General features: G+C 45.2%; 2 protein-coding genes across 2 annotated transcripts in view; both read left to right on the top strand.

Moving 5' to 3' along the window:
• Positions 1-18,555, top strand: part of LOC309365082 (histone-lysine N-methyltransferase SETMAR) — a 307,480-nt gene that overhangs the window by 76,218 nt on the left and 212,707 nt on the right. The window lies entirely within an intron of this gene.
• LRRN1 (leucine rich repeat neuronal 1) overlaps positions 8,697-18,555 on the top strand; it is a 29,550-nt gene continuing 19,691 nt past the window's right edge. Inside the window, exon 1 of the mRNA XM_081901906.1 lies at positions 8,697-9,155. The gene's annotated coding sequence lies outside the window, so the exon portion shown is untranslated. The remainder of the gene's footprint in view (positions 9,156-18,555) is intronic.

The following is an 18,555-nucleotide window of genomic DNA, read 5'->3' as shown; positions in this document are numbered from 1 at the left end:
TAGGGCCATGTTCGTTTGGGGAATAGGAATATCAGGTGAAGGAAAAGCTTCAGGCATGTTGATAGAACAGAGATAATGATGCTTTCCTGAATTGTCTGAACTGCTTTGAAAACTCCTCTTAAAGTGACTTCTAGGCCTTGGCTAGGGACTCATAACCAGGAGCTGGGATGATGAAGAAGAGGAGTTTGGATTTAATATCCTGCTTTATCACTACCCGAAGGAGTCTCAAAGTGGCTCACATTCTCCTTTCCCTTCCTCCCCTACAACAAACACTCTGTGAGGTGAGTGGGGCTGAGAGACTTCAAATAAGTGTGACCAGCCCAAGATCACCCAGCAGCTGCATGTGGAGGAGCAGAGACGCGAACCCGGTTCCCCAGATTACGAGACTACCACTCTTAACCACTACACCACACTGGTACATTGGGATGTACCAATTTCCTAGTTTCCACAGGATTGCTGTGTGTCCTACTTGGTGTCGTGAAATGTGATCCTAAATAGACAGGAGTGCCTTGATACACTCCTTATGGTATGGTATAGAAGGCCTTATGGTATGGTATAGAAAGTGAAATGAGAAGGACTGAAGCAAAATAAAAGCCTGTGTTAGTAAGTTTGTTAGTATGGCTGCACTGTAGTTATCTTTAGACCAGTGTTTGTCAAATTGTAAGCCAGCCTTAGTGCCACAGCCACCCAGTGCCTCACTTTCCTGCCCCACCTATCTGTGCCATAGACCTTTTGGTTGGATCTGGGCCAGCAGCAGCAACTTTACATTCTGGGTAAAGGTGGTCAGGAGACAGGGAAGTTTTGGGGAGGAGGAAGGCAATATCTCTCTCTTCTGAGTGGAAAGGGCCAGAGGGAGGTGTTGAAGGAAATTAGCAAATGAAGTAAAATGTTAAATGATGGTGGCGATAACAGCAATGATAATAGTAAGAGTAATAATGCAAAGAAACTAGCAGTAGAAAGGGAAGATGAGGGGGATGCCTAGGAGAGGGGAAAGTATAACTTCTTCAGAATTTCTGATCAGCAAACTCTAAATTAAAAATTCTGTTTCTAAATGTGTATTTAGTCTATACATATAAATTAGCACATGCAAATTTTATGCAGATTAGTGTCCACTGTTTTGGCAAGGAGCTATACTATACCAAACACACAACAGAACCACCTCTCATCTTCATTAGAGAGTCTGAGGTATTTTGTTGAGGCAGCATTTCTTTGTTGCATAGAACTCTGCACAAACATTACTAGTGGAACACCAGCACGCACACAAAAGAGAAAAAAATTATCCATATGACTGGAGCCATGTTTTGTTTTAGACATCTGGAGGTCATAAAGGCCACCTCATTCATCAAACACATGGGCCTCTTCACAAATTACATTTGTTTAGGCATATGCCAAATGGATTTTTAAAACATCCAAAAATATTAAGTGTGAATATGGGAAGCCCCTGTATTTTGCAGAGGCACACATCTGACAGCTGGGATTGGATCCTGCTCCTAGCTGACTACACATACTGTCAGTGGCAAACTTGGGCTTGTTAGTGTACAATATGTGAAAGAGCCTTCATCATACATACTTACGAATACACCCTCTTCATTTTGAAGTGTCAGACAGTTACAGCTGCATGCAACAGCAACTATTATACCTCCAATCACAAAAAAAGTCCTAAAATGATGGAGCTGGAAGGGACCCAGGGAATGAGCTATTCCAGGTGGCCCTTAGTCTAATGAGCTGCTAGTGTACCAACAGTTGATTTTACAAAGATAAGACTCTTGCCCAGATCCATATGTAGGCTGAAAGAGAGAATTTTGTGTGGCCCTGTGTGAAGGGCCCTGTGTGGCCCTTTCATTGGCTGACTTTTAATTTCATAACTGTGATTAACAGACCAACCTTTCTGACCTGGGCCAGTTCAATGTGTGTATGAAAGTTGGAGAAGAAATAGATTAGTCTTTAAGGTGAGAAATCGTCAAGCACTCTCACATAGGACTTTACTATACTTTAAGTATCTCTTGTGTGAAGCTACAGTACCACTGTTAATGCAGGAGAGAAAATGGAGGAGACACATTTTATATGTAGTGTGAATGAGCGCTCCAGCCACTGGTAGGTATTACATTTGCATCAGAAATTTATTAAAAGCAAGAGCCGCTTTCTAAATCTCGTGTGCAAATTCCTTTGACTATGAACCCATGCAAAGATCCAAACTATCTTGCAGGAGTACTAGCTAGGCTGGCTATATTAATGCCCATTGTAAAGAGTCTTTTGTCACATATAAGGAGCCAATGAATGGTAGTAAATGGGCTTTTCTCCAGGGGTTCAGAGCAGAAACATTTATGAGAGCAATAATATGAATTCAATGTAGTAGCCAGCAGTGTGCCTTCTCACTGGCCTTCTCATTAGCTCGGTATTTGAGCTTATGTTTTGCATACAAATGGTCCCAGATTCTCATCACTGGTACCTCCAGGTAGGAGGGCTGGGGGGAAACACCTGGAGGGCAGATGCCAGTTAGCGAAGACCAATATGGTGCATTCAGGATATTGTGGACTACAGCTCCCATCATCCCTGAACACTGGCCATGTTGATTGGGACTGACAGAAATATAGTCCAAAGCCCCCATGTTGACTTCTCCTGAGGTAGCCAACACTGAGCTATATGGACCAATGAACTAAGATGGTGTATGGCAGCTTCCTTGTGTGCCTACCAAAACAGTTTTGACCATTTAATATGAGCTGTATCTGAGCTGCTTCAGATTATGCTGTATTGCACAGCAAATTTAAAAGTTAAGAAAAAATAATTAAGTAGATGCATATTCCCCAATGATTTAATAGATGAGTACTTAGTTCTTCATTAAAAACAAATATGTGTGCAGTGTTTCCCCTATAGCAATATGCTTGACAGCTGTTTCCGATTGCTAAACACACACACACAAACACATGTATTGCATTATTTAAAATAGGGGCTGCTTTTTCCAGATGTTTAGATTGCGGATTTGAAAGTAATACAAAAAGGTTTCATCGCAATGCCTGTAAAAGGTCTACAAGGAAGCAGCAACATCTTTCTTTTTGCTGGCATTGCATATCTTTTGCTTTCTATGCGACACAATTCTTTTTCTTGGTCTAAAAAATAGTGCACTGTTATGCTATGCATCTAATGCTTTGTGACAGAAATGGGAAATTTATTCCATTAAAAATGGTATAATAAATCCAAAAAAAGATAGCTCCTGGGATGAAAATCTATTCACAACAGAGAAGGTTTTGCAAAAGGAAGCTTCAAATATGATATCCGTTTATACCAATTACACATGATGGATAGTAGCAAAGTAACACAGAGACTGACTGATGAGAATTCAAGTGGCAATGGAAGAGAAAGCAGCATTCAGAAAGGCAGTGATGACTTCTGTTCAATATGCTCACGTGTTAAAATTCAGTGCATTCTTAGCATAGCCCAAATAACCTTTCAAACCTCAAAAATTAAAATTGGTGCTCTGCATGCAATACTGCCTCAAAGCTTGAGGCATAATTAAGCCAAGACCATATTGGCTGTGGATTTAATTTATCTTCATCTGATTAAAAGGAAGAACTTTCCTTAATATCAGTGGTGAACTGATTTTCTTCTCTAATTGGTTCCTAGAAAGCACCTTGCTGGCGATTTCATTGTCTTTCCAATGGCAAAAGCAACAGCTGCCTATAAACATCGTGGTATTTCTGAGAACTACATCCTAACTTCTTCCAAAAAAATAAGTTTGATTAATTTTAAAATTGTAGGCTCAGGGGTTAGTGAATTAGGGGACTGTGAAGTGTGCTGAATTGATGGCCTTCAAATCAATACACCCTTCAAATCTTTTGGTACACCATAATCATGCTTTTGCAAGATAAAAGTGTGTGACATTTATAAACATTAAAACAGTGAATTCCTCAGGTTTCTGCAAAAGCTACCATTTTGCATCACCTGCAAGGCTTTTTTTCAATCCGAAACTTGCCGTACCTGCTCAGATGGGCACCATTGTCATTCTAAGAGAGCAAGGGAGGTGTTTGTGGTGAGATCCCACACCTCTTTTTCTAGAAAAATAAAACTGGTTTGGATGTTTTCCAGGCATGGACCAAATAACTCCTGTGTTTTGTATATGCCCAGTAATATTATGAACCTTCCTTCACCATGTAAGGTAATTGTATAGAGCATTATTGAACATTTCCTCTTTTGGGAAAGTCACAACATCCACAACCAGGAGTGGGGCTTTATCAGCTGCAGCCCTAAATTATTGAATAATCTCTTGTTATTGGTTTGCATATTAATATTTACTTTAGCCTTTAGGAAACAATACAAGGTCCACTTGGTTTACACAATTTTTGTCATTATAGGCTAGCCTTCCTACACTGCTGAATTATTGCTGACACTGCTTTAGGATTTCCTGGTTGATGCTGCTACTTTCAGTAGGGCTATGCGGGTAACTTTGCAGTCTCTTTTGTAGGCTACAGAGCAGCCCTCCTCATATACTAGGGAGTGGACAGGGGGGAGGGAAAGAGTCTCTACATTGCTGAGACGGGTCTCTCCTCTCGCTTCCCTTGCTGTGCTACAGCCTTGCAGCACAGGACTGAAAGATAAAGAAGCTCTCCTCCACCCCCATCATTTGGGCAACCACCTTCCAGCCCTGTGCCGTACCCTCACTCTTCTGTGCTTGTGAACTTTTGCAAACCTCTAAAGAAGCACGTAATGAATGGTAATTTTGGACTAGTAGGAGCATTTTGCCTTTTAAGTATTGGCCTGGTGACACTGAGAGCCACGCTACACATTATAATAAGCACACATTTTAAAAGCACAGTGAAACTGGCCACTTTTTTTTGGAAGAAAAAAAATGTAGGGCCCTGCTAAAAATCATCCCCCAAAAGTAGTAAAAAAAAAGTAAAAATTTTTCCCCAAAAGTAGTATTTACTCATCCACTGGGAGCAAACAGCAGCCAGTGGGCAGAAACAGAGGGGAAGAATTTTCAGCAGGAAATTGGTGAGGGCCCCTGATCTGGCATGAAAACATGTTTTAAGCAGGTTTTTAAGATGTGTGTTTATCACAGCAAATAGACTGGCCATTTAGCTAACCTCTTTAGCTAATTTTAGTGCTTTTATAAAATATTGTTACCAGCCATCCCAATCCCTGAGCAGTGTAAGATTCTAAGGGTCTTGGCATTTAACCAGGGTTTGTGTTTCCTTTGGAGCCCATGGTGTCTTTATACACACATATACAGGCAACTCCCCGTTTGTGTGAGGGTTGCATTCTGGATCATCGTGTGCATCAGTAGGGTGTGCATAAGTCCGTTCTGCCCCTTTCTGGAGCCGAAAACATTGCACACGTCAGCTGTTGTGCAGCAATCAAATGTGCACAAAATGATTGCTGCCTGTAGGATGGAAGGGTGTACAGCATTCACTGTCCAAAAGGAGCCAGCTTCCGCAGCAGCAACCTATCCAAACTAGCAAGCAGCATTGTCCTGAACCACGGATTCAAAGCAAAAGCTAGCATCGCTCAGAGCCTCTTTGTAACAGCCTGTTCCAGTCAGGCCGCAATGCCCTTCAGTCCCTGCATGGAGTTCTGCCCATTTCCTCATCCTCTTTCCCAGCAGTGCTTGATTACCTCAGCACCCAGGAACCTAGAGAGTGTCAGGGCACCCACAAACCTGTAATTATATATATATATATTGTTGATAAGGTTTTAGTCATTTGTTATTGAGATTCCTTCTCTTGTTGTAAACCACTACAAGCATGTGGTGAGGTGAACTAGTAATATTTTAAATAAATTAATGAGAGAACATAGAAATCTGCCTTTGTCCATCCAGTTTTGTCTACAGTGATTGGGACACAGGTGGCGCTGTGGTCTAAACCACTGAGCCTCTTGAGCTTGCTGATCAGAAGGTTGGCGGTTCGAATCCTCACAACCGGGTGTGCTCCCGTTGCTCTGTCTCAGCTCCTGTCAACCTAGCAGTTTGAAAGCACACCAGTGAAAGTAGATAAATAGGTACCACTGCAGCAGGAAGGTAAATGGCATTTTTGTGCACTCTGGTTTCCATCACGGTGTTCCGTTGCATCAGAAGCAGTTAAGTCATGCTGGCCACATGACCCGGAAAGCTGTCTGTGGACAATCACCAGCTCCCTCGGCCTGAAAGCGAGATGAGTGCCACAACCCTATAGTAGCCTTTGACTGGACTTAACCGTCCAGGGGTCCTTACTTTACCTTAACCGTGATTGGCAGTGGCTCCCTGAGGTGTGCCCGGGGGAGGGGTTACCGTACAGTGTGGTCTAAGTCCAGTCCTAGGTTGAGGGTAAGGAGGCTGTCCGTCAGGGGCGTAGCGAGGTCCAAAGCAAGGAGTCGGGCGTGGTCAGGAACTCAGGAGAGCAGGTCAGGGTGCCGGCAGGAACAGGATACCAATGATGTTGCTCCAGCAACCTGGGTCTGGGCTGACTGGCCTTTATCTCCTCTGAGGCACAGGGTGGCCCCGGTCCACAGGTGACTCGCCTCTCCTGGCCTGGAGGTGAGCACTCCTCCTGCCAGAACTTAGTTCCCTCCACCTCTCTGCCCTGAGCCTCTGCAGCTCCAGAGAGGCTGGAAGGTTACTGGACCCAGAGGCAACCTCACCTTCCCCTGACAGGGTTGAGAGAGGAGCACCTGCAGGCAATGGGTCCTTGATCAGCCAGAGTGGATTCAGGTGGTGTCTGCTCCTGAGGATCTGGCACAGGTGAGGGCCCTTCAGGTTCAAGCCCCAGCCCCGGCTCAGCCGGCCCTGGAGGCGGGGACTCCTGTGCAGGCTGGGATTCCTCAGGTTCAGCCTCTGAATCAGATTCCCAAGCCATCACATGAGGTTTCAGACAGGACATTCCCAGTCCTAAATAGGGATGTTGGGCATTGAATCTGGGACTTTCTGCATGCACAGCACATGCTCTGCCACTGAGTTATGGCACTTCCCCCTAAAGCACATTGTTAGTGCCAAAGTAGACTTGGGAATAGCTGCATCCCTGGCCAGGTATGGTAAGTTAAGAATTGCTTCCAGGTATGCAAGCAGCAAAACTTTACAAAAGTTGATGTTGTTTTTCACACCTTTTCACAAATGACTAACATTGATATGTGTAGTCAAGCAAGCAAGCAAAAACATTTATAGACAGGCAACTGTGGAAGAATTTATTAATAGGCTGAATGCACAGCAGTCATTACTGCATTGCACATTACTGCAGTGCACGCCCTATATTTATGCAGACACCCCAGCGGCCTAAACAAGGAGGGGAAGAGCGCAGGGTAGGAGCAGAGGGTAAGAGCAACATCACTATTCCTCTCCTTTGAACACAAGTTTCTGGGCATCGCAAATGGGGAGAGTGTGGCTGAAGGGGTGGTTCTGCTTTAGGCAGTACCACAAAGAATGATGAGATAAGAAATTGGTTCCTGAGACTCACAGATGCTTTTGCACTTGAGTGAGTCCTGCTTATGAGTTTCCCATTTGCATCTGGTTGGCTACTGTGCAAACAGGATGCCGGACTATGTGGACCATCTGCCTGATCCAGCAGGGCTGTTCTTATGGTCCTAAAGTTGCTCCTGCCAACCTAGCAGTTCAAAAGCACGTCAAAGTGCAAGTAGATAAATAGGTACCGTTCCGGCGGGAAGGTAAATGGTGTTTCCGTGCACTGCTCTGGTTTTGCCAGAAGCGGCTTAGTCATGCTGGCCACATGACCCAGAAAAACTGTCTGCGGACAAACGTCGGCTCCCTTGGCCAGTAAAGCGAGATGAGCGCCATAACCCCCAAGTTGTTCGTGACTGAACTTAACTGGCAGGGGTCCTTTACCTTTTAAGACTGGCAGAAACCAACGAAAGGGTCTTTTTAGATGTGGCTCCACCATTCTCCTGAGAACTTTAGTTACCCCCCTCTTCTCTTTAGCCTTTAAGCACTTCCTAAAGTAGATATAGATAGATGATAGATAGATGGATGGATGGATCTGGTAGATTCCACCATGCTTTTTATTGCGGGCACCCACACTCTGATGTTGTTCCTATTTGGTTTTGTCAGATTGCTTTGCTTTCAACATTTTAAAAATATTGCCTACCCTTAAGCCGTGACCTAAAAGGAGGGCCAGATACGCACACAAAGGCAACATCGCAACCCTGTCTACTTGGCAACAAGCGCCACTGAGTTCAATGGGACTTGCTACCCATGTATAGGAAGCACCTCTTTGGTGCAGACACTGAAAGGGGAAGTGCCAAATGCCCCACAATTCCACCTGCTCAGAAGAAGGCAAATACAGACAGAGAGACCGAGCTAACGTGTTGCACATTCTTCCAGGGGGGGGGGTAATCCGCCGAGCAGAAGCGGTTTCCTTTGTGCGCCCATTGTCTGCCTGGTTCCAGCATCCAAAAGAAGCAGCCTCCCTCCCCGCTCCGTCCCCCTGCTCAGGCCCCAGCGAAAAGGGGTCTGCGAGACGCGGCGGGGGTGGGGGCTCTTGTCGCTGCCTGTCGCCCACCCCACCCTTCGCCGCCGTTCCCACAGCAGCCCTGGCAGCAGGGCAGAAGCCCCTCGCGGCCCCCTCGAGCAGGCTCCCTCGCCTTCCCCCTTTGTTAGCAGCCCCTACAGATGGTGCCCTGCTCGGGTCTCGGGTGTATTGCGAAGCGGGCGCGCGGGGGGGGGGGGGAGGGCGCGCGGCGAGCGGCCAATGGCGAGGCAGGCCGTCAGCTGACCTGCTTTGCTTACACCAGGTGCACGCCGGCTGCGGGCTGTGCAAAGCCGAGCTGAGGAGAGAGAAGGAGGAGGCAGAGGCAGCAGCAGCAGCAGCAGCAAGTGCGCGCGGCGGGAGGAGGGAAGGCGCCCGCGAGCACGAAGAGACCCCCGGCCAGCTGGGGGAGGAGGAGGAAGAAGAAGAGCGCGCGCCTTGCCGCGGGGGCCCCGAGTGGAAATTACAGCCGCGGTCGCCTCGGAGAAAGGAGAGGCGGCGGCAGGAGAGGGGGGCGCGCCCCGCCGTCCTTCTGGCCGCAGACTTGTGGCGTTTGAAACTCGAGCTGCCGGAGCCTGGCTAAGCGAGCCTCCTCGCCCCCGGGGATTGTGGCGCCTTTCCGGGCGCGGTTTAAGGAGCCTCTCTTGCGTCCTGCATGGGGGGGAGGGCCAGCCAGGCTCGTTCCTAGCGGCCGCTGTTCCCTCTCTTTGGGTAAGTGTGTCCTCCTCCGTCTGGGCAGAGGGGAGGAAGGGAGATGGGTTACCTGGGCGGGGAAGGGGTTAAAGCGGAAGCCAAGTTGCTATGGAGTAGTAAGCAGGGAGAGAAATGCTCTATAGTATATATGCTATATCTCTAGCATGCCACCAAGTGCCGGGAATTTGTGGGCTGGGAGGTGGTGGCATTTCACTGGGCAGAACGATAAGCGAGCCCTCCAGGGAGCAGAGGCTGAGATGTCACCTAGCAGGGGTTGCTTTTGTTTGGAAAGGCTGCGCAGGGAATTGGGACGCTTAGAGAGCGTTGCCTAGCGGAGAGCGTCCAGAAGGCTGATAAGCAATGGGCAAAACAGATGGAGCAAACAGCACCCTGCCCTCTGGCCCTGGATTTCTGGCCATGGTTAGAAGGGGAAAGGAGGGTAAACAAGGGGGCGATTGTCTTCTCTCCCCTCCCCCTTGCCCCAAAATTTCTTTTTCTTAAGTGTTGACTTGCGGTTGGAGACCCTAGAAAGAAGAAACAAAGGTCGATCTAACCTGGTTTAAAGGGGGGGGGGAGAAGGGAGCAGTTGGGTGTTAGCTGTTGTTCTTTTTTGCAGTAGGTGTGCTGATTCCAAAGTCTCGCTGCCTCCATCCAGCTGGCTAGAAGACTAAAAAGGGTGTGTGTGTGTGTGTGTGTGTGTGTGTGTTGCTGTTGCCGTCTCTCATCTAGCCCAGGCAGACCAAGTATGGAAAGTTTGCCAGCTAGTGTCCTTTGTCCTCTCCCAAGGCAGGAGGGTGAAGAGGATGCTGGCTGGTAGCAGCTATGATGAAAATCTGCACACACACTCCCCCCAAAAAAATCTTCCCTGAGCCAGACAGTTTGCTAGCTTGTGGTTTCAGCCAAAGCATGAAACTCTTTCCCCGCCTTGTCTTTTTCTGCAGAGGCTTGAAGCACTTCAGTGGGATGCATGTGCTTAATCTGCAATTGTCATGCTCTGCATTGGGGAGCTGCTTGCTGTCAGGAAAGTTATGCCCAGTCATTATTTCATGACTTTGGGACTGTGTTTGTGTATCTTCCAGGGGAGGCTTCTTCTTTAGAAAAAGAAGAAGAAAAGCATGTGTGTGAAATTAGTCAAAGTCAATAAGATGTTTTCTGGGATATCCTCTGATGCCTGAATGACTTCTGTTACCTTCCTCTGTCTTGCTCTTAAGAAACACTTTACTACTTAACTTTGTCCTCTTTCTTTCTTTTTTACTTCCTTCTGACTTTTAATGGACTTGCTGCATTGAGCTGCTAAGGCACAGGCAATGGGGAAAGTACCAGGCTGAAGTTTCTGTGATTCCCATTTCTCATGGGGAGGAGGAGGCTGGTGCTGTGTGTCCCCCTAAATCTCTGATTTGCATGCAAATGGGAATGCACCCTGGCAGATGTCTTGCCTCATCCATTCACATGAAGGAATTTGAAAAGACAAGGAGTCTTCAGTTTAACAATAGACCTTAAGAAAATGGTATAAAGGCTTAGTGTGAGGCTTGCTCCCCCACCCCACTCTTCTGCACCAGCTCCCCTTGCTCTTTGGACATTTATATGGCAAGCTGTCTCTAGTAATCTGACCATGATAGGGTAAAATATGCTCCCTCTGGAGAAGTTTGTTGCAACCGCGAGATTCCAGGTAGGATACAAGATCCAACAAGGGCTTTTCTTCCCCCAAATTTGTTGAAACTGATGGCCAGACAGCCTGGCAACTTGAAGACCAACATCCACATACAACTGGTGTGTCTGAGCCATTGTGTGAGAAGAAGGAGCACCCAAAAGTACAAAGTCCTGGAGTTGTTACTGAGGTTTTAGACAGTGAGGACTTTAAGCCCTCTGCAAGGTCACCTAGCCAGTAAGCTAGAGGTACAGAGCTGTCCTCAAGAGAAGCCAGTTTCTGAAGGAAGCCATTCTCCAGTGAGGGAAAGGAAATCTCTGAATCACACCCAGAGGGGAGGAATGTAGTAATCCTTTTGGGGATGGGCCCTAACAAAGTTGTAGAAGGTCCCTGGTTCAGTCTCTCACCTTCCAGATAAGACTGGGAAATACTTCCACTGGAGATTCTGGAGAGCTACTGCTAGGCAATGCAAACAATACTGAGTTGGATGGACCAGTTATAAGGGAGCTTCCTATGTTCCTGTCATGAATTGAGGCAGGGCTCTACCCTTAGATATTATTTCCAGGTTTTTCAGTTTCTGCCTAGTCTCATTCCAGAAATAAGCAGCCTGTTTTGGAAACCATCAGATGAGTAGGAGTTCAATCTATCTCTCTATCTCTCTATATTACTGTTCTATATAAAACTGTGCAATCATTATCTGAGAGCTTCAAGTAAAAGGGTAGAGTTGCTTCTTTCATATCCTTCCAGATGTTCAGAACTTTTCTCTCCAACTGCATTCCAGAGGGGAGAGATTACTTTGTTTTCCGTTAAGTTTGAACCGAATGTAGCTTTGCCCTTAAAGACAAACTGCAGTTCCCTCCTTTTCTCTGTGTTGTTCATGACATTGACATCAAATAAAGGATTCACTAAGCTTCCTTGCCTTCAGGCCAGATAAGACAAGATCCTGAGTCAGTAGGTTTTAATGGTGACCTAATCTTTTTAAATTGTTGTGCGCACCTCTAAAGACTTTGAAGTGCTTAAGGGGGGGACGGGACCAAAACCACATCCACAAAACATTCAGTGTGGTTCAGTGTGAAATGCTAGAAAATACCAAGGCAATTTATACGTCTTCAAAGCATGCCCTTTCCTCTGCCCTTTCAGGCATTAGTTTGGTAGACAGCAGCTGGCGCATTTCACCTTCTGGCTTTGTGGAGCCCTCATCACAGACTTGTGGTGTGGACTACACGTGAGCATGGATGAATATACCTCCTTGTGTGCCAGGCACCAGTTGCCTCCTCTTTTGTTTAGCTGCATAGCCGAAAGCAAAAGACCCTATTCACCAAGAAAGCAGTTAACCCTTGGGTTCCACGGTTTCATTGAAGAAGGCGTTTCAGTGAGCTAGCGGGAAAGAAGGCATTGTATTGGTTGTATTGGCATTGTTTCGGGGTGGACAACAGATGTTCGCCTGCTATTTTACATGTTTCGCTAAGTTATTTAGTGCCGGTTCGTTGCGTGCTTCCCAGCGAGCAACTGGCTATAAAAAGAGGCAGAATCAAATGAAGAGTTTGCAGTACAGTTTGCAGGTGGGAGAAAGAAACATCACCACTGAATGATCAGCCCCCCCCCCCAAACTGTTTGGGAGTTGCCAAGGAATACATCAGAAAACTCTTTAGGTTGTACGTTATTTTCTTCTTTGTGAGATCCCATGTGAAATTACTTCGCTGCTCAATGCATCCATTAACTTATTAAAAAGTGGAAAGGAAGTGCTTTTAAATACGTATTCAGGGGTTGCCTTCAAGAAGATGATTAGTGGGGTAAACGTGGCTGCGTTTAGCTGCCCCCACCCCCAAACCTGTGCAACTCCGGTTGTTGCTGCTTTGGACTATGACTTCTGAAGCATGACATCTGCTCTACATTTGAGGACTTCCTGTGCAATTTAGAATCCTTCATGATCAGTTTCCCAAACTGTGGAGTCCCCATGTGTAGAGCAGGCTCCCTTTTTTCAAAGTTTTAGTCCCAAACAGCAATGGCAAGTAGAGCCATGGTAGGCTGAAGCAAGCGCTTTGTGCCACACTTGCCCTATTCGCAGGAATCCTATCTAAAGAGGGCTATTATTTCATGCAATCAGATCTTGCCTTTATACTTCCAGTGAATTGTGAATTTGAAGTTATTGGCCAGTTTTGTTTTGTTTTAAAGTGATGGTGTACACAAGCTTTTCATAAGAGAGCCATCCCATGTAGGGTTTCTACATATCTCTTGTTTCAGCCTTGCAAATAAATTCAGAAAAGTTATTAGCCCACCTCTCCTTATGTAGCTGCGTCAAACATTTGTGGCATAAAAGTGACAACTTGTATAAAGATGCATTTCCTCCCTCCCTACGGATGACTCTCTGTTTGGAAGTCTGGCTTGTTTTTGAGGTTTCCTACTACTTTTATTATGTTGCAAACAATATTTTATGAAAGCCTGAAAAGTTATGCTTGCAGTGTTTGTGGTCAGTTCTGGATTCTTCACAGGCTACACAAGCCCCTCTCCTTTACTTCCTGACTGATCTGGGCTGTATTCACATGCCTAACTGAAACATTTAGTGCTCATTTCCATGTCATTTGGAAACAGTTGTGTTTTTTTTTCTGGGTCCAAATAACATGGAAAGAGTGCTAAACTTGTGCTGTGTTTTCCACTATATTTCCAGAAGTGGCTTTTACATCCTGAGAAAGCTCAAGTGCAATGTGGAAAAGATCAGTTAGGGAAACTATGGGGAAACCGAATAAACTGCCCTAGATGAGCCATTTTCCCTTTAAATATTGCAAAAGGGAGGCAGGTGTGGCAAAGCCATTGCAATGTCAAACCCTGCCAATCTTTTAAAGGCTCCAAACCTTTGCAACACCCAGCCAGCAGAGCCCCTGGGAGCTGCCCATGGTTCTGATTTCCCTCATCCTGCTGGGCTGGAGTGGAGTGGAACAGAGCTGGTGGCTCTGGCATTAATTTTCACTTTGCCTGTGGTCTCCAAGCCCTAGCAGAACAGGACAAATGGTCTCTAACCCAGGGCAGATGAACCTGAAGTCCTCCAGATGCGGTTGGACTTCCAGCTCCATTTGCCCCAGCCTGCATGGTCAGTGATAGGGTGGGTGTTTGCAGTCTACCAACGTCTAGAGAGCCATCGGTTCCCAACTTATGCTTTAATTTTAAAGTGTTTGCTCTTCAGTAGAGCAACAATGTGAAAGTAGGCTTTTCTGCCCCTAAAGTACCCAAATTACTAACTGGACCATTGATACTTACACACATATAGAATCTGCTTTGACTTCAAAATCCTGCGTTGGAAGATGTCGTTCATGGCTCATGAAAATAAGATGGCATACTTGCTCGTAAGAGGCCTGTATGACTAATTTTAACAATCCAGGTCACAGACTTAGACACTTTCAATGCTGGTAGTCACAATTACTGCTTTACCTGCTATTTCTTTTCCGCTGTTACTTTTAGTTGAAGAAATGTGATGGTCTGTGTATTTCAGCAGTACTTTAGGTGAGTCAAAGCTAAAAGTACTAGAATAGCATTGTAATTTAGTACAATATATCAAGACAATTTAAGAGTCCACAAACTTCCTGTTCTGCAGTCTGTTTCTCTTAAGAGAAATATTAAAAATAAACAATTATGAGTGCAAGATTAAATGTAAATCAACTTGCATAACTGCAGCTTAGTGTGGGAAATCATTTAAGTTTTCTGAAACTTTTAAGACAAGTAGCAAACTTTACAAGTCAAATCAGGCATTAATTTTAACATAATCAGATGCATATTTGGTCAGGAGAAACTATTTTCCTTAATGCAGTTTTGTTCCGTTCACTTCTGAAGCAAGGTGTCTTAAAAAGAGGAAAAGGTCCCTTATTCTTTCAGGCCCCATTATTTTATAAATATGTAGTTAAAAGCATTGTGCACCCAAATTATTGAAAATCTGGATTTAATTTTTTGTACTCATCTTAGAGCTGAACTGAAATCTATTGCATATACTAAGAACTTTAAAAAACCAAAACCCTGTAAGTATGCCTGAAATTTTTAACAAAGAGGGAGTTTCAGTTTTACAGTGCATATCTGCTTTGAAGCATAATAAAACATAATAAAAACAAAAAGTAAACGAATCCATAATCTCCTTCCACAAACACATTTAAAAGGACATATAATGTTAATCAGCCAAAGGCCTGGTTGCAGAGGAACGTTTTTGCCTGGCACCTAAAGTCTCCCTGGGGAGAGCATTCCACAAATGGGGAGCCACTGCAGAAAAGGCCCGTTCTCATGTTGCCTCTCTCTGGACCTCTCATGGAGGAGGCACGCAAATAAGGGCCTCAGATGATGATCACAGTGTCCAGGTCAGTTCATATGGGGACAGGCGGTGCTTGAGGTGTTGCAGTCAATGAGATTTACTCTGATAAATATGTATAGGTTTGCACCTGTATTTTTTTAGTTCTGTTCTTTTGGTTAGCCTTAGGGACCTGATTCGCAGATGTCACTGCAACCCTTTGTAGATCAAGTAGTCTTTGGAGGATGGCCTGAGAATGTTTCTTCTAAGGAACTTGGCTTGCAAATACACATACCAGGATTTAGTTTTCCTAGTATGTGCAATCTGAATAGGTAAAAAAACCAGGAAGGATTAAGGTAGGGTCAGGGCTTGAGAATAGCTTTAAAGAAAGGGAACAGGAAATGGAACAGGTGAATAACCTTTAACAAAGGACATTAGAATATTAGTTTAATATATACATTCATTAAGGAAAAGGAAAAAAAAACAGAAATAATGAAGATACTTGTAGTAACAAAATCTGTCTTCTCTAGTGCTACTTTAAGCTCCTTTATTATTTCTTTAATTTTGGAGCTTTTCTTAATAAAAACAAACTGTAATTTTCAGACTCGAGCCATCCCAGTTCACCAATAATACTCTTTGGCAGGCATGTGGTCCCCACAGCTGTCCTCTCATTTGTGTATGAAATAGAAACACTGGTGTCATTTGTAGGTTACCATAGTTACATGAACAATACACGTGTGGTACTTCATCCTTCCAAGCTAAAAGGGTTTCTCAGTTCTGTGCCTAGAAAATGTCTGCCAGGCAAGGGGGACAAACCTATGGGAAGGGTGACTTTAAACATTTTTTTAAAGCACCCCCTTTAATTCACTTTCTACAATGTTAATTTATTGCAATTCTCCTTTTTAGTTTAACAAAAGCTAATTGCAGGCCTCCAGCCAATTAAGCACTTCATCCAGCAAGCTGCCACACTAATGTGGGTTTGCAGGTGTCCTGTAGGCTCAGGAATCTGGGGCTGATTTATGCTGTTGTGTCACAAAGTAAGCTTTACCTGGCGTTCAAGATTTACAGGATATTTATATATGAAATGTTCAACTTGACTCCCAAGAGGTCGCATAGTCCAGCAAAAGGAATGGTGAACTTGGATTGGGGTTTAAAACTCTCCTTGGCTCCTGGCTTCATAGTGTGACAGAGAGTCACCTGCCCACAACCCATCTCCATTCCCTGTTCGGTAAAATATTAAAAGTACCAAACACAGTGGGGTTGGCCTCTGGATTCTGTGGAAGAACTGCCACTTCCTAAGCCTGCTGGCTTGCTCCAAGCAGGGAGATGGTGGAAGTGTGGTATGGGGTTTTTCTGAAGCCTCTCATTGACAGCAGTGGAAGGGAAAATCAATATGTCAGTTTCAGGACTTTGGGGGGGGCAGTGGTGAGACTAATCAGATTGGATTTGTTCTTCCAAGCCTGCAATAGCCTCCAACAGATATATTTCAGGGTAGTGGGCTCAGGAATGCTAATGGTAGTGGTCACCTCCCCATCCATCCTCTTTAAGTACTAGGGATGCTGTTCCCCATATCAACCAGGCCAAGTCTTGAGATCAGTAGTGGGAGGGGGTTGCTAACGTGTGTGGCCCATTGTGTGGGAACCCAAAGTAGGGCCTTTTCCACGGTGGTGCCCAATTTTGGAATTTCACGGAGGCACAGATGGTCATGAAATGGATGGGATTCTGCTGCCTTGTGAAGACTAACTTGATTTTTTAAAAAGCTTTTGTAGGCCCTGTGTTTTGTTTGACTTAACTTTTTTAGCCTCTAGTCCTTCTGCATTTTATAATTAAATGCATTTTTATTGCTGGTTTTTAATATTTCTATCAAGTCTTCGTGATTTCTGTCGATGTGTTGTAAACTTCTTTGAGGTCTTTTTTTAAAATGAAAAAAAGGTATACAAGAATGCAACATAAATAACAAGTAATTAGAGCCTCCTCCTCCTCCAGGATCTCATCCAGTTCTGATTTGGTACTGCCAAGAATGGCTGTAGGCAGGGACAGAGGAAGGGGTGTGTAGTGGGTGCAAACTGCCACGGTGTCGCCACTGAAGGGGTTGACAACACTCACTGCAGGGCCTAAAGCGTGCCCAAGCCATGCATCTCTCCTGGGAGAGACGCAGTGGTTGGGCGCACACAGGTTCCACGCTGCCCAAACGGTCCACCCACTGCCTCCCCCTAAGTTGTAGGGCAGCTGAGTGAGAGGAGGAAGGCAGACTCTGGAAGCCCTGCAGTGCGGCCCACCCCTATGGGCGGCTCACCTGCCCCTGGGCGCACCACCCCAGGAGCTTGAGCGGCTTCCTCCGCCACTGGCTGTAGGGCATGATATCCTGTTTTAGCTGAAAGTAAGAACTCTGATTTGAAAATGGTGCTTTCTTGATCACCAGGCTGTAAATGATGTTTGGACTTATTTTGTATGGCAAAAGCAAGGGTGAAAGGTGATTCCTAATTCTTAATAGTAATATAATACTAACAGGAAATCCCCACATTTCAGGAAGAGATAAACTGTACCATTATTATGTATCATCTCCCGCTGAGGTTTAGACTTGCAGTAACAAGACTTCATAGAATTGTCCATCCTTTCAGATGCTTATGCATCTGGATGAAATCCTGAAAGCTCTCAGGGAGCTTCCCACTGCTATGGTTGGTGTTCCTGTTGAAGTACTTTTCCACCCAGAAGCTGTAGTTAGTTGCTAGGTTTCTAACTGGGCCTGCCTGTAAGAAATTCACCTTCCCTGTTCTTAAACAACAGTGCAGTTTTCCAATCCATTTTCAAGCATAATTCAGAGTGATGGTGCTAACCTTTTAAGGTTTTAAACGGCTTAGAATCTAGGTTTCTAAACAAGCACCATGTTGTCCTGCGGGAGTCTTACTTGAATGTTGCAGTAATCTTCAAAGCTCTCTTCAGTGTTCTCCTGCCTGGCAAATTCTGTGGGTTGTGACTGGATCATAGGACCTTTGTAATGGTGCAACCTTCCATTTGAAATACACTGGTACCTCGGGTTAAGTACTTAATTCGTTCTGGAGGACCGTTCTTAACCTGAAACTGTTCTTAACCTGAAGCACCACTTTAGCTAATGGGGCCTCCTGGTGCCGCCGCACCACCGGAGCACGATTTCTGTTCTTATCCTGAAGCAAAGTTCTTAACCTGAAGCACTATTTCTGGATTAGCGGAGTCTGTAACCTGAAGCGTATGTAACCCGGGGTACCACTGTATCTTGAAGTTGATTATGTTGTCACTATGACCAGTTTATTTGGCCAGCCTTTTCCTGTATGTCACCTAAGCTGATTGTAGCTGTTGACTATCAGCCATATATGTGCATACCCACATATTCCTCTGTTACAGCCAGGGGTGACTGGTGGACGCTGGACCTTGTCAGGCAGCTAGGCAGGACTTAGGAGGTCTCATAGATGGGGCCAGTGGTGTGCCACACAGTTCAAAGTGTGCCACATAGAACCCATAAACTT

The sequence above is a fragment of the Podarcis melisellensis genome (assembly GCF_964234715.1).
Source record: "Podarcis melisellensis genome assembly, chromosome: 2".
Lineage (NCBI taxonomy): Eukaryota > Metazoa > Chordata > Lepidosauria > Squamata > Lacertidae > Podarcis > Podarcis melisellensis.
Note: the sequence above shows the minus strand (reverse complement) of the source record. Positions and strands in the feature narration are given on the sequence as shown.